The 27557-nt window shown below is 37.0% G+C and overlaps 1 long non-coding RNA gene across 2 annotated transcripts in view; it reads left to right on the top strand.

Annotated features, from left to right (window-relative positions):
* Positions 1-213: 213 nt before the first annotated feature.
* The window catches only part of LOC120219778, a 95473-nt gene continuing 68129 nt past the window's right edge, over positions 214-27557 (top strand). Inside the window, exons 1-3 of one of the 2 annotated variants that reach the window (XR_005525388.1) lie at positions 214-277; positions 10764-10826; positions 20413-20461. This is a non-coding gene — a long non-coding RNA (uncharacterized LOC120219778). The remainder of the gene's footprint in view (positions 278-10763; positions 10827-20412; positions 20462-27557) is intronic. The other variant, XR_005525387.1, reaches the window with a different exon arrangement.

Here is a 27557-nt window from a genome sequence, read left to right on the forward strand (position 1 = left end):
AGTGGTGGAGGCTTAGCTGGGATTCATGCCCAGTGTAGTGACTCCCAGAGCTCTTACTCTGGACTGTGGTGCCTCCTTACCATATATGCATCACGTGTTACCATGTTTTTTTTTTTCTTTTTCCTAGTTCTTAGGGTACTTAGCAGGTGCCATATTTACAGTAAAGAGAGGCACTGCCCAGGACCAGTCCTTCAATGAACAAAAGCTCAATTCATAAAATAATCAAGGACCCCAATGGGTTCTGGTCTCAGAAGATGGAGGTCATGGACCACCAGTGGTAAGTATAGTACCATCCCACACTTGTAACTGAGCCTTGCAGCCCAGGTTTTCTCTTTAATCTACTCAGAAATATCCAAATACGTAGGTTATAAGTAAAGACTATATCTAAAAATAAAAGAGATTATATTCTAGATACGTTGAGGTCTACCTGGAAGTAATTCACCTGTGGTTTATTCCATATGGATTAGAATCCAGTTTCTCTGGCCTTCTTGGAATATGTCTAGTAAGGCATCTCACTAATGTTTAGGAAGCAAGTATGTCATTGATTGTACGTTAAGAGTGGAGCAACATATTGGATTAAAGAAAGGTCAACACACTTTGATCGCTGTGAGCATGCCATCCAGGTTCATTCTTCATCTCACATTGTTGGCACTTAAACAGAATTCTAGAGATTCTTATGTCTAAGAGGGGAGAGATATGCTTGGGTGTTTGGCAAGAGAAACATGTATTGTCTAGGAGCTGAAAGCTTCAACATGAGAAAGAAGCTTTGAAAAATCTTGGCCTACATGTGGCTTTACCTAGTTTGAATCTCCTTTCTTTGGTTTACTTCACTGAAGTGTTTTCTCTCTCATGTGACTGATGTTGCATATCTGGGACATGACATGCATAAGTCTCAGAACCAAGAATCCTATAGCTCAGCAAAAAATATATATTAAAATTTTATATATAATATATGTGTTATGTTATATATACATCTATAGACACACAGTAAAATCCTGGATTGTGAGTAACCTGTTCTGCAAGTGTTCCACAAGACGAACAGACATTTCTTATCAATTTTAACTTGGTAAAGGAGGGATGTCTTGCAATACAAGGAGTACCTGATGCCGAAGGTCACATGACATTGAGCCAATGGTTCTCTCTCTCTGTCTGTCTATTTCTCTGTGGAATTGTGGGTGATCGTCTCCCATGCTCCGATGCTCTGTCTCAGGCCACGGTGTTTGGCAGAAATCAGTGATTTTTCAGAACACTGGAAGGTGTCCACAACTGGCACTGGTGTCATTTTTGTCACTTCAAAGCACCTATGAGCAGTCCTTAGCTTTTCCATACAAGACTTTGCTCAGGAATGCTTTGCCTCATTCTAGGTCAGCTGCCTGCAGATATAGTCCCTTACCTCTGCTGCCTTATTGCCAGTTACATTACATAGAGCATATGACAAGAGCTTATTAATAGTGTAGTGCAGTCAACATCCGTTAGTGATAATGAAACTCATCCTACACAATAACCCTTTTCTCTCTTTTCTCCTTCAAACAAGCCACAAAACTCTTCAAATCTAAGTACAGGTTAATTTGTTTATTTTTCTTTATATTTTGTATTTTCTTTATTATTTTGTATTATAGTGCAGTATTGTAATGATTTTTATGAATATTTTTGGGTTGTGGAACAAATCATCTGATTTTCCGTTATTTATTATGGGGAAATTGGCTTTGATAGACAAGTGCTTTGGATTACAAGCATGTTTCCGGAACAAATTATGCTGCTGAACCAAGCCTACTGTCTTTAATTTTTTCATATTTAAAATAGCACTGGGCATAATTCATATACTACAAAATTAGCTTTAGTGCTCTGGTTATGAGAGCTTTTATAGTATGTTACAGCAAATTTGAACTTCCAACCCCTACTCCCCACTAACTTGGGGGTTGGTGTGACACAAATGGTTTTTCTCAGACCCTAATTCTTTTTGAAAGAAAAGGAGAAATATTATAAGCCCTTTCTAATCTCTCTAAGAGCAAAAATGATTTCCAGATAAGACATTTAACTACAAGTTCTTTGATATCATTTGAGTTTAGTAAGGAACAGTTTCTTGGCGGTGTTTGTTTGAACAGAAATAGCAAGCTTGTACAAATTTTGGGCAAAGATTTATTATTAGAACACTGAAAGAGATGATGATGTCAGATGTATTTGAAAACAATAAATGACAATCATGTTATTTCCATCGTTTTATTTCCCTGGGAGGGAAAATTAAGCATATGATGCGTTTCGGGCTTCAGGACAATACAAGGAGATTTGGGGAAGGATATCCCAGAAAAATCTCCATCTCGACTTCTTTTGTCAAATGGGAGTAGACAGATAGGATGCTTTTCTGAAATATAGACCATTCTCTTACTTGCCCTTACAGACAAAACATAGTAAATGGCAAGTGGTTATTCCGAGATAATTTGCCTTGGCAGAAGCAAACATGTTGAGACAGAATTTGTTAAGACAAAATATTTTTATTAATGATTTTTATTTCATTTTTATTAGTGATTCATTAATCTTTTGATAAGAACCACAAATTATAGTTGCCAGGAAGGTTCCTTCTTATTTGAGAATTTATGAAGCAACAATCTCCAGTTATAGTACATGAAGCCATGGGTATGTAGTCTTGGATGGAGTTGGTAGTAGTGACAATGAACCAGAGCTGACACCCTGTGGTTCAACACTCCCTCCCTGTACCCTTGTCTTGCTCACCAATAATCTGTTGTAATTCCTATAGAGGTACTATGGAGGGATGACTGACCCATGGAATTTATTAAATGAAATTTTTCCCTTCTAAAATAATTTTTGTCTCTTTGTTCTCAACCTCTATTCTCTCATTTCTCGAATATAAACAGGGCTCAGCAGAAGCAGACTGGCCTTGTAAAGCCCCTTCTTTGGACAGTCTTTTCTTGATCATTCCATTCATCAGTCCTGTATTTTACTTTTTGCCAAAAATCTTTCTGTGGTTGAAGACTTCCACATTCTCTTGGCTTTGAATTGTATTAATTTTGGTATTTCTACACTTGTATCAAATATCGTTTCAGGAGGAACAGAAAGTAAATGTGTTTTTCTAGTTTGCCACCTTATACTGAAAATACCTGTTGATTTTAGCATCCAACTTTCCCATATTAACAAAAAACCCAACCTCAGCATTCACATTCAACTTTTCTTGAGAAATCACTAAGGACTTAGGATGTGGCCATTTCTAATGGGAAAATAATACCTATCTCATGGGGTTGATTTGAGGACTAAATGAGATAATGAACATAAAAATGATTTTCACAGTTTAAAGTTGTCTAGGAGACTTGTGTGAGAGGCAAGATGGAAGAGAAGTAGGGAGATCCATACTTTTCCCCCGCCCACATCTTCAAACAAAGAAGGGCTAAAGCCATAGGATACTGAACCGCAAGAATGTGGGAGGAAAAGAGACAGAGTCCACTAAGAAGATAGCCTCATAGGTGCCTGACTGCAAACTGGGGAAGATAAAAATGAGCTGGGACCCAGAGACATGGAAGGAGGGAGCACTGTCTGCCAAGAGCTGCAGTGAGATGAGGGAAAGAGAAAGAGCAGCTGAAACTGCTCATAGAACTGTCCCTGGAGAAGATAAAAGCCTCGGCCCAGGACAGAGAGGGATCCTATCATCCCATCCCCAACCACAGGGCATTCGGAGGGAGGTCCTATCTCTAGCTGTGGCACTTTCTTTGGGCTGGGTGCCCAAGTCCTGAGCGGTGCCAGGAGAACCTGCTCCCCTACTCCCCCTACTTGATCCCCTGGTAGGAAGTGGCCCAGTCTGCGGGATTACATTTCAGGTGATGTCATTAAGGCACGTGGACTAAGATCTGGAAAAGAGGCAGGGCTTGGGACATAGAACACAAACCACCTTGGCTAAACCTGTGGCACAGGGAGATCAGACCAAAAGGGTGATTTGCAATGCTTGGTTCGAGAAGGAACTGGGGCAACATCACTTTTCTTCACACAATACCATGGTAGGGCCTCAGGGAATGGCCTGCGGGATCAGCAGTGGAGGGGAGACCTGCCTACACCAAACCATGCTCATTTACACTAGAGAGCTGCTTTTTTAAAAATTGTAATATATTTTTTAAATTTTTTATTTATTTATTTTTTTTACCAGAGCCCGGGCAAGACCAACCTTGATGCATTGTGGTGATTAACTCTATATCAATTCTTGCTATTCAAATCCATTTTCTGTTATCTCATTCTTATCCCTCCCCTCTGCTGGACTGGGCACTCTGGTCATTGGTTTGCTTAAACGGTCACATTTAATCCATTCTCTTGATGCGTATTCTATACCTCCGTTGTTACCTTCCTCTCTCTCTCTCTCTGGAATAATCAGACTGTATAGTTTCTTTGGGCAACATTATCTTTGTTTCTTTCTCCTCACCTCCTACTATATTCTCCTTTTTCTCTCTCTGAATTAGGCCTTTTAGTCTCTCTGCCTGGTCAATGTTCAATTTCACTTTCTCCCCACCTCTCTTTGTATATGCTCTTTCATCAGCACTGCCTCCACCCTGCTCTTTACTTGTAGCTGGGATTTCTGGTTTAATGCTTTTACACTGTCCTTTGTCTTTTCTTGTTGTTGCTGTTGTTTTTCCCCTTTTGTTTTGCTTGTTTGTTAGATTTGTCTGTGCATTTGTCTGCTTTTGTTCCCTGTGTGTTTGTCTGTCTGCTTTCCTTTTCAGGGCTACTTCAAGAAACAAGCCAAAGTACACATGGTGGAAAGTCCTAAATATCGCTACAAGTAGGGAAATAAAATAACCAAAGACACAATAAGAGAGACCAGGGGACACCGTTAAAAGAACACTTCCTGAACAGACAGGCCCTGGATAGTCAATGCACCTCCTTTAATATAGCAGAACTCGCAGGTGCAGAGTGCATAACAAGCTTTTAAAACTTACAAGAGACAGAAAGCTAGTCAAAATGATGAAACAGAAAAACTCTACTCTAATGAGATTCCAGGAAGAAATGATAGCTAAAGAATTGCTTAAAACAGATATAAGCAACATAACTGACCAAGAATTTAGAACAATAGTCATAAAATTAATCACTGGGCTTGAAAAAGGCACGGAAGACACTGGAAAAGCCATTGCTACAAAGATTATGGACCTTAAAAATAGTTGTGATTAGTTAAAAAAATTCTATAAATGAGGTGCATAATAAAATGGATGCGGCCACTGCATGGGTTGAAGAGGCAGAGAGGAGAATAGGTGAATTAGAATACACAATTATAGAAAAAGAGGAAGCTGAGAAAATGAGAGATCAATTGATCCAGGAGCAGGAAAGGAGAATTTGAGGACTGAGTGATGCAGTCAAACCAGACAAAATCCGTATCATGGAAATTCCAGAAGAACAGGAAGAGAGAACTAGGAGCTGAAAGGGTACTTGAACAGATTATAGCTGAGAACTTCCCCAATCTGAGGTAGGAAATAGACACTGAAATCCAAGAGGCACAGAACTCCCCTCAGACGCAACTTGAATTGAACTTCTGTATGACATATCCTCGTGAAACTGGCAAAATATAAAGACAAAGAGAATTCTGAAAGCAACTAAGGATAAAAGGGCCCTAACATACAAAGGGACACCTATCAGAGTACTTGCAGACCTATCTGCTGAAACCTGACAGGCCAGAAAGGAATGGCAGGAAATCTTCAGAGTGATGAACAGAAAAAATATGCAGCCAAGAATCCTCTATCCAGCAAGCCTGTCATTCGGTATGGAAGGAGAGATCAAAGTTTTCCCAAATCAATAAAAATCAAAAGAATTCATTACCACTGAACCAGCCTACAAGAAATCCTAAGGGGGACACTATGAGGGAAATGTTGCAAGGAACACAAGCTACCAGAGACACCACTACAAGCATGAATCCTGCAGAGAACACAATGACTCTAAACCCATATTTTCCAATAATAACACTGAATGTAAACAGACTAAATGCTCCAATCAAAAGACATAGGGTATCAGAATGGATAAAAAAAAACAAATTCCATCAGTTTGCTGTCTGCAAGAGACTCATTTTAGACCTGAGGACACCTTCAGATTGTAAGTAAGGGGTTGGAGAACCATCTATCATGCTACTGGATGTCAAAAAAAGCAGAAGTAGCCATACTTATCTCGGACAAACTGGACTTTAAAGTAAAGGCAGTAATGGATGAAGAAGGGCATTCTATACTAATTACAAGGTCTACCCATCAGGAAGAGCTAACAATTATAATTGTCTATGCATTGAATTTCAGAGCACCCAAATACATAAAACAATCACAAACAGAAACAATATTATTGAAAATAATGTGGTAGTAGCAGGGACTTTAATACTCCACTTACAGCAATGGATAGATCAACTAGACAGAAAATCACTAAAGAAACAATGGACCTGAATGACACATTGGACCAGATGGATTTGACAGATATATTTAGAACTCTGCATCTTGAGGCTATGGAATTCACTTTCTTCTCAAGTGCATATGGCACATTCTCCAAGATAGATCACATACTGGCTCCTAAAGCAGCCTTCAATAAATATAAAAGAATGGAGATCATATCATGCACACTTTCAGACTACAATGCTATGAAACTTGAAATCCATCACAGGAAAAAGTCTGGAAAACGTCTAAAAACATGGAGGTTAAAGAACACTCTACTAGAGAAGGAAGGGGCCAATCAGGCAATCAGAGAAGAAATTTAAAAATAAATGGAAACAAATGAAAATGAAAATACAATGATCCAAACACTTTGGAATGTGGCAAAGGCAGTCCTAGGAAGAAAGTACATTGTACTCCAGGCCTATATCAAGAAACTAGAAAAAGCGCAAATACAAAATCTAACAGCGCACCTAAAGGAACTAGAAGCAGAGCAGCAAGAGCGCCCCAAACCCAGCAGAAGACGAGAAATAATAAAGAACAGGGCAGAAACAAACAATATAGGACCCAAAAAAACAGTTGAACAGATCAATGGAACCATAAGTTGGTTTTCTGAAAAAGTATATAAAATGGATAAACCTCTAGCCAGGCTTCTCAAAAAGAAAAGAGGGAGCACCCAAATAAACAAATTATCAATTCAAATAGGTTTATTACAACCAATCTCTCAGAAATACAAGCAGTTATCAAGGAATACTATGAAAAATTATATGCCAACAAACTGGACAACCTAGAAGAAATGGACAAATTTCTAAATACACAGGCACTACCAAAATTCACATGGGAAGAGAAAGAAAATTTGAACAGACCCATAACTAGTGAAGAAATGGAATCAGTTATCAAAAGTCTCCCAACAAATAAGAGCCCTGGGCCAGATGGCTTCCCTGGGGAATTCTACCAGACATTTAAATCAGAGTTAATACCCATTCTTCTCAAGCTATTCCAAAAAATAGAAATGGAAGGAAAATTTCCAGACTCATTCTACAGAGCCAGCATTGCTTTAGTTCCCAAGCCAGAGAGAGACCCAACAAAAAAAGAGAACTACAGGCCAATATCCTTGATGAATAGGGATGCAAAAGTTCTCAACAAGATACTTGCAAGTTGAGTTCAATAGCATATAAAAAGAATTATCCACCAAGATCAAGAGGGATTCATTCCTGGGTTACAGGGCTGTTTCAGTATTCACAAAACAATTAATGTGATACATCACATTAACAAAAGAAAAGATAAAAACCATATGATTTTATCGATAGATGCAGAAAAAGCATCTATCTATGTTGACAAAATACAACATCCTTTCTTAATAAAGACCTTTGACAAAATTGGGATGTATGGAACTTAAACATCATAAAAGCCATTTATGAGAAGCCCACAGCTAATATCATCCTCAATGGGGAAAAACTGAGAGCTTTCCCCCTGAGATCAGGAACACGACAGGGATGTCCACTCTCACCACTGTTGTTTCACATAGTGCTGGAAGTCCTAGCATCAGCAATCACACAACAAAAGGAAATAAAAAGCATCAGAATTAGCAAAGAAGTCAAACTTTCACTTTTTGCAGACGACATGATACTCTACACAGAAAACCTGACAGACTCCACCGGAAGCCTACTAGAACTGATCCATGAATTCAGCAAAGTCTCAGGTTACAAAATCAATGTAAAGCAATTGGTTGCGTTTTTATACACCAACAATGAAGCAACAGAAAGAGAAATCAAGAAACTGATCCCATTCACAATTGCAGAAAAAAACCTATAAAATACCTAGGAATAAATCCAACCAAAGATGTAAAAGATCTATATGATGAAAACTATAGAAAACTTATGATGGAAATTGAAGAAGACACAAAAAATGGAAAAACATTCCATGCTCATGGATTGGAAGAATGAGTATTGTTAAAATGTCATTACTACCCAAAGCAATCTACACAATCAATGCAGTCCCAATCAAAATTGCACCAGCATTCTTCTCAAAGCTAGAACAAAATATCCTAAAATTTGTATGGAACCACAAAAGACCCCAAATAGCCAAAAAGTAATATTGAAGAAGAAAACCAAAATGGGAGGCATCACAACCCCAGACTTTAGCCTCTACTACAAAGCTGTCATCATCAAGACAGTATGGTATTGGCACAAAAACAGACACACAGACCAATGGAATAGAATAGAGAACTGAGAATTGGACCCACAAATGTATGGCCAATTAAACTTTGACAAAGCAGGAAAGAGTATCCAATGGAAAAAAGACAGCCTTTTAACAGATGGTGCTGGGAGAACTAGACAGCAACATGCAAAAGAATGAAACTAGATCACTTTCTTACACCATACACAAAAAATGAACTTAAAAATGGATGAAGGACCTGAATGTGAGACAAAAAACTATCAAAGCGCTAGAGGGGAAAGCTGGAAACAACCCTCTTGACCTTAACCGCAGACATTTCTTACTTGACACATCCCCAAAGGCAAGAGAATCAAGAGCAAAAATGAACTATTGGGACCTCATCAAGATAAAATGTTTCCTTGCATGGCAAAGGAAACAATAATACTAATAAGCAACCGACAGAATGGGAAAAGATAGTTGCAAATGACATATCAGATAAAGGGCTAGTATCCAAAATCTATAGGAACTCAACAAACTCCACACCTGAAAAACAAATAATCCATTGAAGAAATGGGCAGAAGACATGAACAGACACTTCTCCAAAGAGGACATCCAGATGGCCAACAGACACATGAAACAATGCTCAGCATCCCTCCTCAATAGGGAAGTACAAATCAAAACCACGCTGAGATACCACCTCATGCCGGTCAGAGTGGCTAAAATGAACAAATCAGGAGACTCTAGATGCTAGTGAGGAGGTGGAGAAACGGGCACCCTCCTACACTGTGGGAATGTAAGCTGGTGCAATCTCTCTGGAAAATAGTACGGAGGTTCCTCAAAACAATAGAGGAACTCTCCTAACAATAGAACTCTCCTATGACCCAGCAACAGCATTGCTAGGAATTTACCCGAGGGATACAGGAGTGCTGACACATAGGGGCACATGTACCTGAATGTTCATAGCAGCACTTTCAACAATAGCTTTCCAAAACATGGAAAGAGCCTAAGTGTCCATCAACTGACAAATGGATCAAGAAGATGTGGTCTATCTACACAATGGAATACTAAATGGCAATGAGAAAGAATGAAATCTGGCCATGTGTAGCAACATGAATGGAACTTGAGGATGTTATGCTGAGTGAAATAAGTCAGGCAGAGAAAGACAGATACCATATGTCTTCACTTATAAGTGGAACAGGAGAAACTTAACAGAGGACCATGGGGGAAGAGAAGGGGAAAAATAGTGGGGGAGAGGGAGGGAGGCAACCATGAGAGACTCTTGAATACTGAGAACAAACTGAAGGCTTATGGGGGTGGGGGAGTGAAAAGGGGATGATGGGCATGGAGGAGGGCAATTGTTGGGATGAGATCTGGGTGTTATATGGAAAGCAACTTGACAAAAACTATGAAAGAAAAAAATAATAAGTTCAATTTATATTCTAACTGGCAATAATGTAAAGAGATGTATGTTTTTCCTCCAACAATTACAGTCCTTTTTTTTTTTTTTCACCTGAATGGGGGGATGTTGGAAGGTCAGACTGGATGGAGGACAATTCTTAATCACATAGAAGTTATCCATGTATTGAATTGCATCTAGCAAAATTATCTTCACCTAGTTAAAGCCACTACAAATCTTTAATGCATGTGATAACTAAAAACTACTTCAACATTTTTCTAAAACACTTCTTGGGAATCACCTTAAGTGAAAACCATGGTAGTAAGTAATAAAAGAAATGCACAGATAAAATTTGACCATGGTTTTCAAGTGTCTTATTGTTTAAATCATGAAATACCCAAAGTAAGATGAAATAAATATTTAAAACATTTTTGAGAAACATTCTCAGATTAAATTAGTGTTCCTTCTGTATGAAGCCCCCACTACAATTTATAGTACTAAATTGAATGATTTAAGATAAATTGTTTTAATGTTAATGATTACCTTAAAATGTTATAAAGTGAATTCTAAAATTCTTACTTATTTTAGAAATTGAAAATTTTCTGTCTAAAGAGACAAAACTTACTGAAGGTTAGAAATATTTTTTTATTTTTCTACAATTGTTAAAACACATGAATTTAAATTTGTGTTCATTTCAGTTAGCTATCTGAAATTTATTTTGTGGCCTCTGAAGGCATTTGAGTTGCAATGGAATCCAAGATCATAGAACACGTTTATGATATCATTATTTTGTTTCTTGTTTTCTTTTTTTCTTTTAGGCCTATTGTAAGGATTCAATGAGCTCATTCATGTAAAGAATTTGCACAAACCCTGAACACAGAGTGAGTCAGTGAGCATTGGCTATTTACGTGGTATTAGCTGTTATAATCAATGTTTCAGTGTATATGCCTATGCTAGTCTTAAAGTAAACTTTTTATCAATCATCTTTGGCTACTTGACTACCAAAACTTTGGTATTATTTTTAGGGTCATTATAAATTATAAAAACTATAATAACCCTATAGTTTTTTCCTTACATAATTTTGATTTAATGACTGAGAAATTTTTTATTGATCTGATTTTGGATATTTTTTTAGATAACTTTAAGATGTAGTGAAGTTGTCATCAGATTTCTGTGGTGTTCCTTTATGTGCATTAGCTTTCCTTGGTCCTCATAAATACAGTATCATGCTGATGACTTGGTTTAGTGCCTTTTGCCTTGTGACATCATTATGTCCTTTTGATGGTATACTTATCTTTATTTTTTTTTTTTTGTTTATGTTTTTTTTTTTTTTTTTACAAATAGTTTATTGTCAAATTAGTTTTTACATAACACTCAGTGCTCATCCCCAAAGTGCCCTCCTTCATGCCCATCCCCCCCTCCCCCCCACATCCATCAGTCCTCAGTTTTTGTCAGCATTCAAGAGTCTCTCATGGTTTGCCTCTCTCCCTTTCCCCCACCATTTCCGCCCTTCTTCTCCCCCTTGGTCCTCCGTCAAGTTCCTCCTAATCCTCCTATACGTGCAAACATATGGTATTTGTCCTTCTCTGCCTGACTTATTTCGCTCAGCATAACACCCTCAAGGTCCATCCATGTTGCTACACATGGCCAGATTTCATTGTTTCTCATTGCCATGTAGTATTCCATGGTATAGATAAACCACATCTTCTTGATCCATTCATCTGTTGATGGACACTTAGGCTCTTTCCATGTTTTAGCTATTGTGGAGAGTGCTGCTATGAACATTGGGGTACATGTGCTCCTATGCCTCAGCATTTCTGTATCCCTTGGGTAAATTCCTAGCAGTGCTATTGCTGGGTCATAAGGGAGTTCTATTGTTAGTTTCCTGAGGAACCTCCACACTGTTTTCCAGAGGGGCTGTACCAGTTTACATTCCCACCAACAGTGCAGGAGGGTGCCCGTTTCTCCACATCCTCGCCAGCATCTAGAGTTCTCTGATTTGCTCATTTTAGCCACTCTGACTGGCGTGAGGTGGTATCTCAGTGTGGTTTTGATTTGGGTATACTTATCTTTATTTAGCAAGTCTAGTGAAAGTTGTTTACAGAATATTCACTAGACAAAAAGTCAGCTTCAGTGTACTACATAGTGCCATATTACATCACTAGTAGGATTTATCAGAATCCTTTTTGGTGACCCCATATTTAATAACATGTAAAATTTACCAATTTTGAGACCATTGCTGTCATATTTGGCCCTGTTGACTTTTCTGTCTTTATTAAACACTTCCATCCTCTCAGGAAGTGAATAGTATAAACAGCTTTGGGAACTCAGCCATCTCATTCACACAACCACTCTTGACTCAGAAAATCTTTTTGCTTTTTTCTGATAATGACTTTCATCCATATTTGCTGTTTGATCCTCAAAATTTTATGGTACTCTTTGCAGATATCCAGTTCTCATAGATGTTCTTTCATCTTTTGTAAGATTCCTATATAAAGAGATGCATTTGTTTACCCAGGAGTATGTGGTGGTTTTCATTTTTTGTTTCCCCATAGGTCATGATGCTTTGATAGACATGAAAAATTGTGCTCTGATTTCTACTGGTCACGTTTCTCTTGGTTCTGTCCCCCTTGGCCAAAAATTTTCAATGACTCTAATGGTTCTGGAGATTATCGGTATTGGTGTTTAGGCATCAATTATTTGAGTTAGATTTAGAATCTTTAGTTATAATGTCTTGCCATCAGCAACGCTTTGATGTTCCTCTCCATTTCCCTTGGTGTGGCATCTAATTGCTCATAACCCTTTGCCTGCTATGTACGGTGTCTCAGAAGTTCCACTTGCTTGGTCACATACTTAGATTCCAAGAACTGATCCTGATCTTTTGTGCACATCTGCTGAGGACAGTCTTCTTACCTCAGCAGCAGGCTGGAAGCTTATTGGAGTCCTAGAGGTCACACAACAGGTTTGTCCCCCTTCATCTTAAACTTTACCAAGTTCTCTGCCACCTCTAAGATTACTCCTAGAACTGCCAGCTCCTCTCCTGCTTCAAACAAACTCAAGCCCTCATGCTGCACAGGAGCCGCACCTGGGTTGGAGTTGCCTGATGGGCTTCCAGCCTCCTTCTGTGCCACTCACAGGACCTTAGTTCCTCCCGCCCCACCTTCACTACACAGGTGGGCCTAGTGTCTCACTTTGGCTTTTTTGTGGTTAAAGGTGAGAACAGATAAGCTGTTTGGTTCCAAGGAACCAACAAAAAGCAGTGTTTTCTTTTGTTTTGTTTTCCTTGCCATGTTTGGGGAGAAACATCTTTAGCCTGGGTTGGAATTCCGGAGGGGATAATCAAGCTGCGAGTTGTGGGATGAGGATTCTGATCTATTGGCTTAGGTAAGGTGCCCTTTAAAACACAATTTCTAGGGCGTCTGGGTGCCTCAGTTGGTTAAGCGGCCAACTCTTTATTTTGTCTCAAGTCATGATCTCCCTTTTGTGAGATCCAGCCCCATGTCAACAGTGCAGAGCCTGCTTGGGATTCTCTCTGCTCCTTCCTCTCTCTCCCTTTCCTCTTTCAAAAAACAAAAACAAAACAAAAAAAAAACTTAATTAAATACACACACACCCACCAGAAGTTCCCTACATGATGACAGTGAGGATTTGTAATCTGATTTTTCTTTCAAATTTTTCTTGAATATTCTTTCAAACTTTTATTGGATACGTTTCAACATAAAGTGTATCAAAGCTTATATAACAAGAATTTCTCGTTTCAAAAATTCCTTGTATAACTTGGACAAAATCATGGATTTGTGAAAACAGTGGTATATCGGAGGGTACAACAGACTGTAATTCTTGAGTTAGATTAGAAACTGGTCGTTTTTAATGGCCTGTGACAGTGAGCTGGATTCTGAGTAAAAAATTCCTAAGACATCACATATCCAAAATGAAGATTATGCTGAGTGACAGCTTAATTAGTCTTTCTCATGCAGCGAAAGAGGGAAAGATGTATTATTTGGGGCACAAGTAATTAAATCTCACTTAGTGTTTCTGGTCAAGGTCTGTGAAAGGGTATTAGCGGAATTAGAGGAACAAAAGAAAAGGTGTATCAGATACTCATGCCACCTCCAATTCTGTGATTATTGGAGATGGAAGAACATACAGCTTGAGCAGCCAAATCTGAAGACTATCTGTATACGTCCTGAACTTAGTGTAATGAAATTCGGTTCTGTGATTCGGATCTGGGAAGTTCACAGGATTTACTTTGATGTGTGATAAGTTTAAGTCTGGTCCACAGCAACACTCCAGTGTTCTCATTTTGTACCACTTCAAACTTAGCTCACTGTCTTTACTTACATTTTCTCTAACAATGTCCATTGTGATTTATTAACATATGGGTTTTCTTGTTAGAAGATAGATGCTGTCAGGTGATAACTTTCTTTGCGGGGAAGGATCTGTATGACTTGTTCTTTCTGTAATCAGCACGTGTAGAAAGAGTTTATTAAGATGCTTCATGTTTAAAAAGAAAAGAAATAAATTATATTCAAGTTTATCTGAAGTATGAAATCATAAGATACATTTCTTATTCTGACTGGCAGCTTAATGCATATATTTTATCCATTAACACAAAATCAACAATAATTATGTAACTTTGTCTTTTTTGCGGGGTGTAGGTTCTCCATTATAGTTGAGTGAATCCACAATTTAATGTTCAAATTTGGAATGAGATTTTAATACTCACAGTGGGAGAAATTACTACTATTTCAGAAACCCAGGGAACTAGCATGATGTTACACATTAAAAAAAATAGATATTTGTGATCAAGTACAGTATGCCCTCATTATCCTAAGGATTTTCCACGAGCAACCTAACCTATTAAAATTATCCAAGCTTCACACTATTCTCCTTTATGCTCTCTATTCCCTTTTTTTATAATTGGAGCTGAGCTGGTGTATATTACAATATAGCTATCCCAAAAAGCACTGTTCTAAGGGTTTTTATAAATACTAATTGATTGAATACCCACAACAACATTGGGATATTATTATCTGTGACTTACAGTCTAGGGGCCAGACATTCAAAGACCTATTAATGTGTCCATTGTCGCACAGCGACGCTAGTAAGTGGAGAGAGGGGATGCCAGGCTTGAAAGCCTGGCAGTCTGTTTCCAGAATTTGTGCCCTAAGTAACCATGGAAAACTGTACTTTTATACAACTTATTGTCATTTTGCATATTTTGTGTGTGTTTATCTATTTTCTCTTTCTGCCCAATGGGATGTGAGTTCTATAGGAGCACAGATTTTACTGTTTTTTTTTCTTTCGACTCCTGACCCTCGTTAATTAGAATATAGTCTGGCTTATGGTAGGCCCTCAAGTATTTGTAGAATGAATCAGAGAATGTATGAGCCAGTATCAACTTTACATCTACATTATTTTTACATATGTATGTTTTGGTAATATTATATTTTTGACTTCAAAGCCTGGAGCCCTTTCTAATATCTCCACGTGAAGCAAAACGTGAATCCAAAATAATTCCGTAAATAACATGAAACTGAGGGTAATGCTGGATGGACAATCCCAAGTGACTCTAAAAGACTCCATTTAGGTTAAAAACGAATTTCTGAGAAAAAGCCAAACTCTTGAGACCTCTGAAGTAGTGGTCTTCAAAGTGTATTGTGTGCTCATTTTGGCATAAACAAAGGAATACATATGGATTCTGGAATAAATTATAAGTTCTTATCTCTTCCTTCTTAAATTCCACTTGTTTGTAAGATTTTAATCATCATATGAGGCTACTTTACATGCAGAATTCATAAATAAATTGACATAAATTTTCACGGGGGAGTGTGCCTAAAATATGGTGATTAGGTGACAAGATAAAGTAGTTCTGAGACCACCTTTAAGTATCACTTGAAAAAGAAGCCACTTTAAAACTTGGCAAACTCCTGGTATTTGATTGCCTCAGTCACCTTTCTTAGACGGTGCTTCTCACAGATCTGCATCAGTGAGGTGATAGCTTCATGCAACAATTGTTTTCTATCCTGGATCCTAAAAGGCTTGAGGCAACAGAAATTCTGGGACCTGAGTCTATGAACCCTTGTTATATGACAGCGTCCTGATCATCATCTGTAGTATCTGGAAGTTTGAAGTTAGAGGGAGGGACCGAGGCTTCAAAACAAAAGGAAGAGGCAGAGGGCAGCTACGCTCTCAGAAAATGCTATCATGTGCAGTCCGAGAAAGAATCTACATCTCATATCTTCTCTCTGAATAATTTACCCATATAATGTTAGTGGTCACAGGTGACTTCACAAACAGGCCACTCTCATAATATAATTATAGGAAAGAAAGCTACAACTATATATTCTCTGTGAAATACACTGGAATGAGTGAGTTTTTTAAAAAATATAGTTTATTGTCAAGTTGGTTTCCATATAACACCCAGTGCTCATTCCCAACAAGTGCTCTCCTCTATGCCCATCTCCCATTTTCCCCTCCTCCCCACGCCCAATCAACTCTCAGTTTGTTCTCAGTATTTAAGAGTCTTTTATGGTTTGCCTCCCTCCCTCTATGTAACTATGTTTTCCCCTCACCTCCCCCATGGTCTTCTGTTAAGTTTCTCCTGATCCACATATGAGTGAAAGCATATGGTATCTGTCTTTCTCTGATTGGCTTATTTCACTTAGCATAATACCTTGGAATGAGTAAGTTTTAATGAAAGTAAGAATGTCTCTCAGGTCGCTTTATGTTCTAATGTTGGTTGGTACCTGGTGTCACCTGGAACCTGACATAACATGGTATAGATGCTAAGGAGGGAGTGGGAAGGGAATGAAGGATCAGAGAATAAACATTTGTTTTGCAGCACTGTGCCTAGTCTTAGCTGACCTTCATGAGAACTGAAAGAAACAATAGGTAAAGACTTCCATACCTGGTTATGAATCTTAGATAAATTAATCATAATCTCTCTGAGCTTCAGTTGCCCCAATTGTAAATAAACTACACATAAAAACAGCACCTAAAGTTGTTTTGAAGACTAAAAAACAGTGTATTTAATATGCCTGTAATACTACCTGATAAATATTATTTTATTGTTATATTGTTTTATCAATATGAGAGCCATCTAGATACACTAGTATTTCCACATTTAAATTAATCCTTGATCTCATGATGAATTAGAACATTCTTAAAATTATTTGTAAGTCCTGTTTCTTTTAAGCTATCAGTGACAGAAGCTATATCTATTCATTTGCCTAAATTCACTTAATTTCTTATCTCTGATAACTTGGGAAAGAAGATATTATTATAAGCAGCTGTCCTTTGATTTTTGCTTTATGGTATTTCTAAAAAATGAGTTTTATATTATTTGTATTAAAAATTCAAAACATGATGAATTAATTGCAATACTTTGGCTTTTCTTTTTGTTTTCTAAGAGGTCTGATTCCCAGATGTTTAAAGTTCATATACCATTTACTATCAAACATATCTGCTACTTAAAAATCGCATATAGGTGTACCTGGATTGCTCAGTTGGTTAAGTGTCCGACAGGCTCAGGTCATAATCTCATGGTTCATGAGTTCAACCCCTGCATTAGTCTTTGTGCTGATAGCTTGAGACCTGGAGCCTCCTTCAGATTCTTTGTCTGCCTCTCAGTCTCCATTTCTGTCTCTCTCTCTTTCTCTGAAAAATAAACATTAAACATGCCATATATATATATACATATATCTTTTAAATATTTTATGGTTGGCATGCTTAAAAACTGTTTATGTAGTTTGTAGCACAAATAATAACAGTCCCCTTACTCTCAATCTATAAATTAAGGCTAAAGCACTGAGATATTTGCTGTCTTAAGAAAATAACACATCCTCTCTCTCCTTAAAATTCTTGTGGCTAACAAAGAAGAACATGCTGGAACATTCAGATTTTCAGACCTCTTATTCTTGGGATACAACTGAAAACTCTCATTAGTATAATTTCAATTTATTGTGCTTTTTCTGAGATATACTCTACTAACACAAAAGACTTGGATATATCTTAGTAGATGACTGGCTGTTCCCTTAAATGTCCTTAACAATTCCTGCAAGGGACTAAGGGAATCCAGGATTCTGTATCAGTTCAGCAATTCATAGAATATATATAAACATGACTTCTGGGTCGAATATTATCCAGCATGGTATATTATTATACATGTTTTTTCTAAAATTATAACTTAAATTATATCTTCAGATACATCCAGATAAGATTAAACAAACTTAATGGGGCGCCTGGGTGGCTTAGTCGGTTAAGCGTCCGACTTTCGCTTAGGTCATGATCTCGCGGTTCGTGGGTTCGAGCCCTGCGTCGGGCTCTGTGCTGACTGCCAGCTCAGAGCCTGGAGCCTGTTTCAGTCTGTGACTCCCTCTCTCTCTGACCCTCCTCACGCTCACGCTCTCTCTCTCTCTCTTAGAAATAAATAAAATATTTAAAAAAAAAAAAGATTAAACAAACTTCCATTAATCACCACAGTAATGATCTGTCACAATTACTGTACAACTGGTCAAAACTGTATCTCCAAAATTCAGTGTTATTGTCTTATAAAAATATTTACTCTATTGAATGTCAAAACTATCTTTGTACTATGTCCTCACATTACACTCTCTACCAAATCTTATCCCTATTTCCTTATCTGCCTGAAATGGTTCTAATAATGAAAATGAATTGGAGATCATGTCTGCTAATATTGACTTTAATTGAATATTACTGTTCTTGTGCTCACTTTGGCAGCACATATACTAAGAATATTACTGTTTAACCAACAGAACATTTTTTTTTCATTTGTAGATATAATGTATTACAGGAAATACTTCTATATCCAAATAATGTGTGTAATATCAATTCTAGGTATATATGAAAATGGTTTCTCATGTATGTGGATGAGAAATGTCTTGGTCATGAAATGCTATTACTCTCAAGACATTTCCCAGAAGACTTTATTTTAAATGTTATAATTAAGCTTTTTGAATATAAATTTGATTTGAATCAGTATAGACCATTGTATTAACTATGGTAAATTAGAATAAAGAACTTTTCTAGTTAACATAAAGTAAAACACAGAAGAAAATAATTACATTGAATATATTAAATGCTTAAGGTAGCTTTTCTATTGAAAAAAAAAAGGAGTTTATATTGTATGCTAAGACTCCAGTTTATGTTGTGAATTTCTACATTTATTGCTCTTCTATAGCTATGTACCAAATACTACAAGCATAGTGGCTTAAAACAACACACACTTATTATCTTATATTTTCATGTGTCAAGAGTCTAATCATAGCCTAGCTAAATTCTCTGATCAGTGTCTTAAAGGCTGTAATCAACATTGCACTACTACTTCTAAGCTCACTGGTGTCATTTAAAAATGAATCCTGACTTAAGGAAAGGGAAACTTTATTCAAAAAGAATATTGTCATAGGGAGAATGCTTCAAACTCAGGAACTACAGTGTCTTGAAATCAAACAGGAAAAAGCTTGTCTTTTATAGAGAAGGGATAGTAGAGCTAACGGAAACTTTGTTGGAGAAAAGGATAGTGGTAGTGTGAGCAGAAGGAAAAAGCAGGATACTTCAACAAGAAATGTGGTCATTTGGAAGTTGGTTCATTATTGGAAAGAGCTGCTAAGGGAAGATGGTCTCTGCTTTAGTGCTTGCTTAATATTGGTGGGGAGCCAAAAAGTAGGGGCCTGAGAGGAGGAGAAAAGCCCGACCAACGTTTGGACAAGTCAAGTCAATGGGTAAGTAATAGATAATTTTGAACATTTGGCCAGGCTTCTACCCCTTGTTGTTTTAAGCAAACAAAACCTGTCCTTAACCATTGTTATGGTTAGAATCTAAGTCATTGTGAAATTATTTGCAAAATGGTTTTTAGTATTAGACTGACCTTCATATTCCTTGTTGACCTTGAAGGGCTAGTAAAATAATTATTAAAGGTTGAATGTAGGAATAAAAACAAAATTTGAGATTTGAAGGGGGCTAGGTTAGAATCTTCTAGAAGTTTGGAAAATGTCTTTAGATGATAGGATGAAGACAATGGTAGAGATCTAATAAATTGCCTGGTTTAAAGTCTGAATATTTTTGATCATAGCATAGACATCAGAAAAGTTTCAGGTAATGTATCTACTAAAGTGGTCACTTCTGATACCACCGTAAGAAGCCATGACCATATCTCAAGCTACACCATTTTAGAGAACCACTCACCAGAGCTCCTATAGTTCTCTAGCAGTGATGTAACCTTCAGTAAGATTGTTCATAACCCTGGTTATTTTCTAGAGCTGCAGTCACAAAAGTTGCTCAAACATGAAATGTTGTAGTAGTTAAGCATTATAGGTTTATTCTGTCTCAGACTCTTGTTCTAAAGCTTCTTGAGTACCTGGTAAGTACAAGAAGCCCATATTATCCTTATGGAACTATAATTTTGCTCCTAAGCTTATAGGTATAACACATTTTTTTCCCCTTTAGGATCATCTCATGTCTGGAAAACTTAACCGGAGGCAATGAAGCAGTTAAGGTAAGAAAAGAAGTCAGTTTTTATAAAGATTAAGTAAGATCTGATTAGATTAACTAGATAGCAGATTGCAATCCAGGTAACAGGCAGACACCTGCAGGCACTGTTGCCACAAATCAAATATGTTTTCTCAGAGGCTATGCAATGCTCATGTGGATAATTACACATAGACTTGTATTTGAGATGCCATATGAGCTCTTTTGATGGAGACATTGTCCCATCCAATTGGGAAGAGAATGCTCAGATTTTTGTTTGCAGGATGGACAGTTCTAAATGTTCCAGGTTAATTATGCTCAGGGGATCATCAGGATCTTTTAGATGCTATTAAATACATAGAACAAGGCAAGAGATGTGTACTCTGACTTTCTACAATAAAAGAGTAGGTATTGGAAGACAATTAGTCATTACTGCAAAAGCTTAGGCCCATTGAAGGGATCCTTTGTTATGTTAAGGGAGAAGCATAGATTGCTCTGTTGAAAGTTATTGAAATTGAAGGATATTCCTTTTGAAATCTACAGAGAAAAGCTAAGTACCCTAGGTTAACACAAAAAATGTAGAGAAATTGGAAACATGTTTAGGGATTTGGGGGAAACTAAGGCTTACAAAGGAAAAGTAATACCTAATCAGCAATCAGAAATAGTATTATAAGATAGTGAGACAAGTTGAATGAAAGAATGCCAAAGATTCTGGGATCCTTGGAGGGAGACAGGGGATGGCTGCTATTAAAAGAACACTTGGGTGAGAGGAGAAGGAGATGGGGGAAAAGGAGTAGTAAATAATATAATTTAAGTTTCATCATAGAAGATTGAAGTTATAATGAGGATAAAGAAAATGGTTATAGAAAAGAACAGTAAAAATGGTGAGAATAGGAAAGGGAATCCTGTGGTGTGTTTTTCTGACATCTTGGATGGAAAATTATGACCTCATGATTTCATCTGATTGGTCCAAATTTCTAGGGAAGATTTCTACCCAATGACACTACAATGCTTCTGGGGCCTCTTGGGAGAGAGAGAACCTTAATTTAACATTGCCAATTGGAGTGAACTTCCATTCACATTAGCTTTGGTATCTTTTAAGTTGAGAGACCTGAATCCCAAGGCTGGAATAAAGAAAAGAATTCCTTGAATATCTTAGATGACTTTACTTGTGAAATGGGTCCCTCTATTTTTGTCTGATTAATTTGTGGATTGAAAGTGTAATCAAAATCTGGGACGCCTGGGTGGCTTAGTCGGTTAAGCGTCCGACTTTCGCTTGGGTCATGATCTCGCGGTTCGTGGGTTCGAGCCCCGCGTTGGGCTCTGTGCTGACTGCCAGCTCGGAGCCTGGAGCCTGTTTCAGTCTGTGACTCCCTCTCTCTCTGACCCTCCCCTGCTCGCGCTGTCTCTCTCTCTCTCTCTGTCTCTCAGAACTAAATAAAANTCTCCTAGAAATAAATAAAACATTAAAAAAAAAAAAGAAAGAAAATGTAATCAAAATCTAGGCAGGCCATCCGATGGTTTGGCTTTACAGGATTGCTATAAATAAATAAAAGATGGCAAGATAAGAACAGGAAGGTAGGTAAAAGGTAAAACAATTTGTAATGAAAGTAGTATGTAGAGGCTAGTAATAGTTGAGTTTTTTTAAAAGAATTTTTATAAAAGTGTTGCTGAACTAAGGCAATTATTTGGGGATCTGGGACCAAATCTAAAGAGGTATGAAACATATAAGCACAAAAATAAAGTGCTGTGACTGACATATTTTGACTAAAGAATGGAAACTGTAGACATTAAGAAAACTAATGAAAAGCTTTGAGGGGCCAGATATTAACTAACTATGAATTCTAGACTGTGGCATTTGAGCTTTACAGCTCACTAATTATACTGATTCAGACTCTAAATTAATCATCTATAATTGTAAAATGATCCATTTAAAATTGTTCAATTTAGTAATTGTACAAAATGAAACAGTCACTGACAATAATGTAAGTTCTCTATGTTACAATCCAAGTTTCCTCATCTCTTTACCAAATACATTTAGAAGAGGGCTGATCTTAGAAAAAAATTGTGAAGTGATGAAGATTATCTCTAAACCACTCACTACCTGATTATCTTACTTTTTAAGCAAAACTTGGTAAAGTTAATTGATTAAAAGAAATGGTGGTATGCTATCTATATTTTTAACACATATATAAAATGGTAACATTTTATTGCATTATTTTACAATATGGCATTTAATGAACATGTACAATCTAATTTTTCTTGCATTTATATTGCCAACACATGCTGCGTATGTTGTACCAGATAACTTCAGTGCACTGATTTTTCAAGACAATGAAACAAATGTTATCCTTATCTTGATATTTTAAACTGATATAGTAAATTATGTTTCTTGAATTTTAGAGGCATTTCTTGGTGCAAGAGAAAGTTAGGGTTTCTCTGGTATATTTCAGATGTCAGAACTCACTGAAATTGTAGGCAACCATCTGAATCATGTATTTTCATGGTCATTTGAATTGTAAAATTTTCAGGCACCTCCAGAAACCAGAGGTATTGTATTGATAAGTGGTATGGTAAAACCTACTTCTGAGCCAAATAGTGACAGTTTGGGAAGGAGATCATCTTACTCCAATTGGCTTCATATAGGTATTTTCCTTAGGCTACCATGTTGAATTCTGAAGAGCTAAGAAATACTTTTTCAGAATGCATAAACAACAAAGATATTGTATAAGTTCATTGGCATATTATTTGGAATTGCAGACTTTTAGAATGAAGAAAATGAATTTAACTTTGTGGAAAAAAATAGAGACATGATCTTTAGAATTCATCAAAACAAGATGAATACATACTCTCTTTCTGCCTGAGCTTATTGAAGTCTGTTTCTGTTCAAAACTAATGTAGCAATTTTCATGAGGGTAGTTTTTTTCTTGACATCCTTGAGAGTTAGGGATTATTATTTGGCCTACTTATGGTCAATGAAATGTAAAGAGGTATCTAACAGAAAACTTCAGGACAGCCTTTGCCAAATTTTAACACACAGGTGCTAGAGAATTTTTCATTGGCACCATTGCTTTTCCTTTTTTTCATCCTTGTACCTGGTAAGTGTCTAAAATTACATCAGCTGTCTTCTCATCATGAGTAGAAAAGAATTAGTGATTAAAACCTCAACAGCTATGTATATGGTCCAGTTAGAATGTGAAAAGAGCTTCATTTCTTCTAATACTATTGAGTGATAAACTAACCCTGACATAATTAACCTTTAGACCTCTTATTAAGTAAATATAAAAAAAAATCTGTATCAGTTATGCCTCTGTTTATTAGGCTTCTAATGCTTACAGCTGAATGTATCTTAGTGATGCAAAAACCCAAGAAAAACTGGGACAAAATTTTAATAACTGGTTGACAAATAGCTAAAGGGGGTTTAACATATAGAAATGTTAATATTGATAGCAATTAGATATTGAGAAAGAAGGCTGGAGCCTGAATCCATGAAAAAGTGAATTACAATGAGATGCATGTGGAAGAGTGTGTCAGGTATAAGAGATCAAACCTTGAGTCAAATTTAGGTTTGTGAGGAATTATCCAATCATTAAAACATCATTGTCATTTCCCAGTACTGAAAAATTATAAAAATATAATTTTTATATATTTATATATAAATATATAAAATTTATATATATAAATATAATATTTATGTATTTTATGGATTACATATGTTTATGATTTCTTATAACTGAAAATAACTTGTCTCATGGAATAATTTTACTAACTTCAGCACTTCTAGTCTATACTCACTCACTCTCTATTTCTTAATAAATGAGTCAGTGTTTATATGTCTACAATTCATTTTCATCCTGTAAGGCGATATTGGGTTTCCAGGAGACCTACAATGTAGCATTGGATCAGGAGTGATTTTTTTTTTCTTTTATACTTTATTGTCAAGTTGGTTTCTATATAACACCCAGTGCTCATTCCAACAAGTGCCCTCCTCCATGCCCATCAACCTCCCTACCCCTCTCCCCCACCCCCATCAGCCCTCAGTTTGTTCTCAGTATTTAAAAGTCTCACATGGTTTGCCCCTTCCCTCTCCCCAACTATTTTTTCCCCTTCCCCTCCCACATGGTCCTCTGTTAAGTTTCTCCTGTTCCACTTATGAGTGAAAACATATGGTATCTGTCCTTCTCTGTCTGACTTATTTCACTTAGCATAACACCCTCTAGTTCCATCCACGTTGCTACAAATGGCCACATTTCCTTCTTTCTCATTGCCATGTAGTATTCCATTGTACAGATAAACCACATCTTCTTGATCCATTCATCAGTTGATGGACGTTTAGGCTCTTTCCATGATTTGGCTATTGTTGAAAGTGCTGCTATGAACATTTGGGTACATGTGCTCCTATGCATCAACACTTCTGTATCCCTTGGGTAAATTCCTAGTGGTGCTATTGCTGGGTCCTAGAGGAGTTCTATTGTTAATTTTTTGAAGAGTGATTTAAATGGCAGTCAGTGGTTATACTCTCTCCTTACTAGACTCCACTCAAACAAGTCATTTTGAAGTATATATGGGCAGATCTTCCTTATAATTCCTTATAATCTCTGTTCCTAGATAATATCTAGTTGTTGAGAAAACTCTACATTTTTCTTTTAAAATTTTGAAGGCCTTTTTTATTTCTTCCAATCCTTTCAGCTACTATATATTCCATTGAAGGCCTGAGATTTTCATAGTTTCCCTATACTTCTTTTTTTTTTTTTAATTTATTTATTTCTGAGAGAGAGAGAGAGAAAGACAGCGTGAGCAGGGAGGGTCAGAGTGAGAGGGAAATACAGAATCTGAAACAGGCTCCAGGCTCTGAGCTGTCAGCACAGAGCCCGATGCGGGGCTCAAACCCACAAACTGTGAGATCATGACCTGAGCCAAAGTCGGATGCTTAACCGACTGAGCCACCCAGGTGCCCCATTTCCCTATACTTCTTAAATTAGTTCTCACAAATGAAATATTATGTGGCTTTCAAGATTTTGTTCTGCTAACAATTTTCAGAAATATTAAAAAGGTTTAAAAGCAAAGATTTCTACTTTTTGATCATCCTTTTCTTAAAACTACTTTGTGTATACTTAACTACTGTTTTAATTTTGTTGACAAGAAAGTGAGGGGGGTGGTGCAGGTAACATCAATTGAAGAAACACATAGCTTAATACCAGATAATTAGCCTGGTCCATGTAAGCTTAACCAAATAACAGGTAAATCAGATGCAGCATATGACCCTAAGGTCTTTACAATCGATGGAGAAACTCAAACATGTAAACAATATAAAGCAATTAGTGGTAAGACATAGATTTGTGATTTTGCTCTAAGTATTCTTAAAGTGTTTATTTGTAATAAAATATATTTGCTGTTAATTTGAGAAACAATTGTCTTGGCATATGGTTATCCATACTGATGATTATCAGTAATAGACATCATCATAAGAATTAGAGAAAAGCTAATCCAGTACCCATTTACACTATTTCCATATTTCTTACATTCCTTATTTCAAACTGTTGATCATTACCAATTATTAACATGAGTTAATGAAAGTTAATGGAGATCTTTATTTTAAGTTTATTATTTATTTTGAGAGAAAGAGGAGGGTACAAGCTGGGAAAGGCAGAGAGAAGGAGAGACAGAATACCAGATAGGCTTTGGGCTCTCAGCACAGAGCCTAATGTGGGGCTTGAACTCACGAATGTGAAAATGGAGAGCATTAAAAGGAAAACGGATACCTGGAAAAGTATGTGGGTAGGAAAAACAAAATGAAAATCAAAGTGAGAAAGAAGATATATATATGAAGGAGAAAAAGCAGAATCAAATGAAAGTTAAACACATTTGAATAGAAGGTCGCACAAAACTAAGAGAAAAAGCCACTGCAGAAATAAAAATTACTGATAAATAAAAACTTTTGGACCCTTAATTATTCGAATATTTCAAGATAATATTCTTATAGGGAAGGTAGGTTAGCGCTTGAAGGTTTATTTCCACCAAGACTGGAATATGGATCCTAAGCAGTTTGGGGCTTACAGAAAAGTTCTGTCTTTGCCCAAATTTACTTATCTTTAAAAACCGAGCCCAAATGCATGCTCCCTACAGTGTTCCATTCACACCTTTTCCAATTTGGTTAACTGTATCTCCTTTATTGTCCCATAGTATCAGTACTTACTCTGGACAAGTAGAAGGGGTCCTAGTCTAGCTCTGTGTATTGACAGGGCCTCTCTCTGGCTTTCCTCAGTAGCAAAAAGTTCATGGTCAAAGGAAATTATTCTGCCTTTCAGGCCAGTCTCTGGCTAAACCATTAGAAAACTCTGCCCCCTGGGATGCCTGGGTGGCTCAGTTGGTTGAGTGTCTGACTCTTGATTTTGGCTCAGATCATGATCCCAGGATCATGAGATTGAGCCCCATGCTGGACTCCATGCTGAGCATGGAACCTGCCTAAGATTCTCTCTCTACCCATCTCCTAAGCTTGTGCATATTCTCCTTTCTTTGAAAGAGAAGGAAGGAAGGAAGGAAGGAAGGAAGGAAGGAAGGAAGGAAGGAAGGAAGGAAGGAAGGAAGGAAAAGAAAGGAAAGAAAGATGAAAGGAAAGAAAGGAAAGGAAGATGAAAGAGAGAAAGATGAAAGAAAGAAAGGAAAGAAGAAAGGAAAGGAAGAAAGGAAAGAAGAAGGAAGGAAAGAAAAGAAAAGAAAAAAGAAAAGAAAAGAAAAGAAAAAAGAAGGAAGGAGGGAAGGAAGAAAAAAATCTCTGCACCCAAAGCCCCCAGGCTGGTTTTGGGCCTTATGCAGCCCACTTTTCCACTTTTAAGGCATGAACTGTTGCCTTAAACATAACTTAAAAAATAATTTACTTCCTGTTCTGCATTTTTCTTTTCCTCCATTTGGGTGGGAATTGCAAAAGCTGGAGCAAGGGTCTTGGATGCAAGGATTGAGGCAGATGTTGAGGATGGCAACATTATTTTGCAAACCTTGGGATCCCTTCCTAACTTCAAACTATTATGTGAGGAAAAAAATTCCCTTTAATTTTAACCATTATTTTCTGTGATTTGTTTGTTGCACCAGCTTATTATTTATTTATTGGAGAGCCAGAGAGAGAG

This window comes from Hyaena hyaena, unplaced genomic scaffold, assembly GCF_003009895.1.
Source record: "Hyaena hyaena isolate Hyena2069 unplaced genomic scaffold, ASM300989v1 scaffold_649, whole genome shotgun sequence".
NCBI lineage: Eukaryota > Metazoa > Chordata > Mammalia > Carnivora > Hyaenidae > Hyaena > Hyaena hyaena.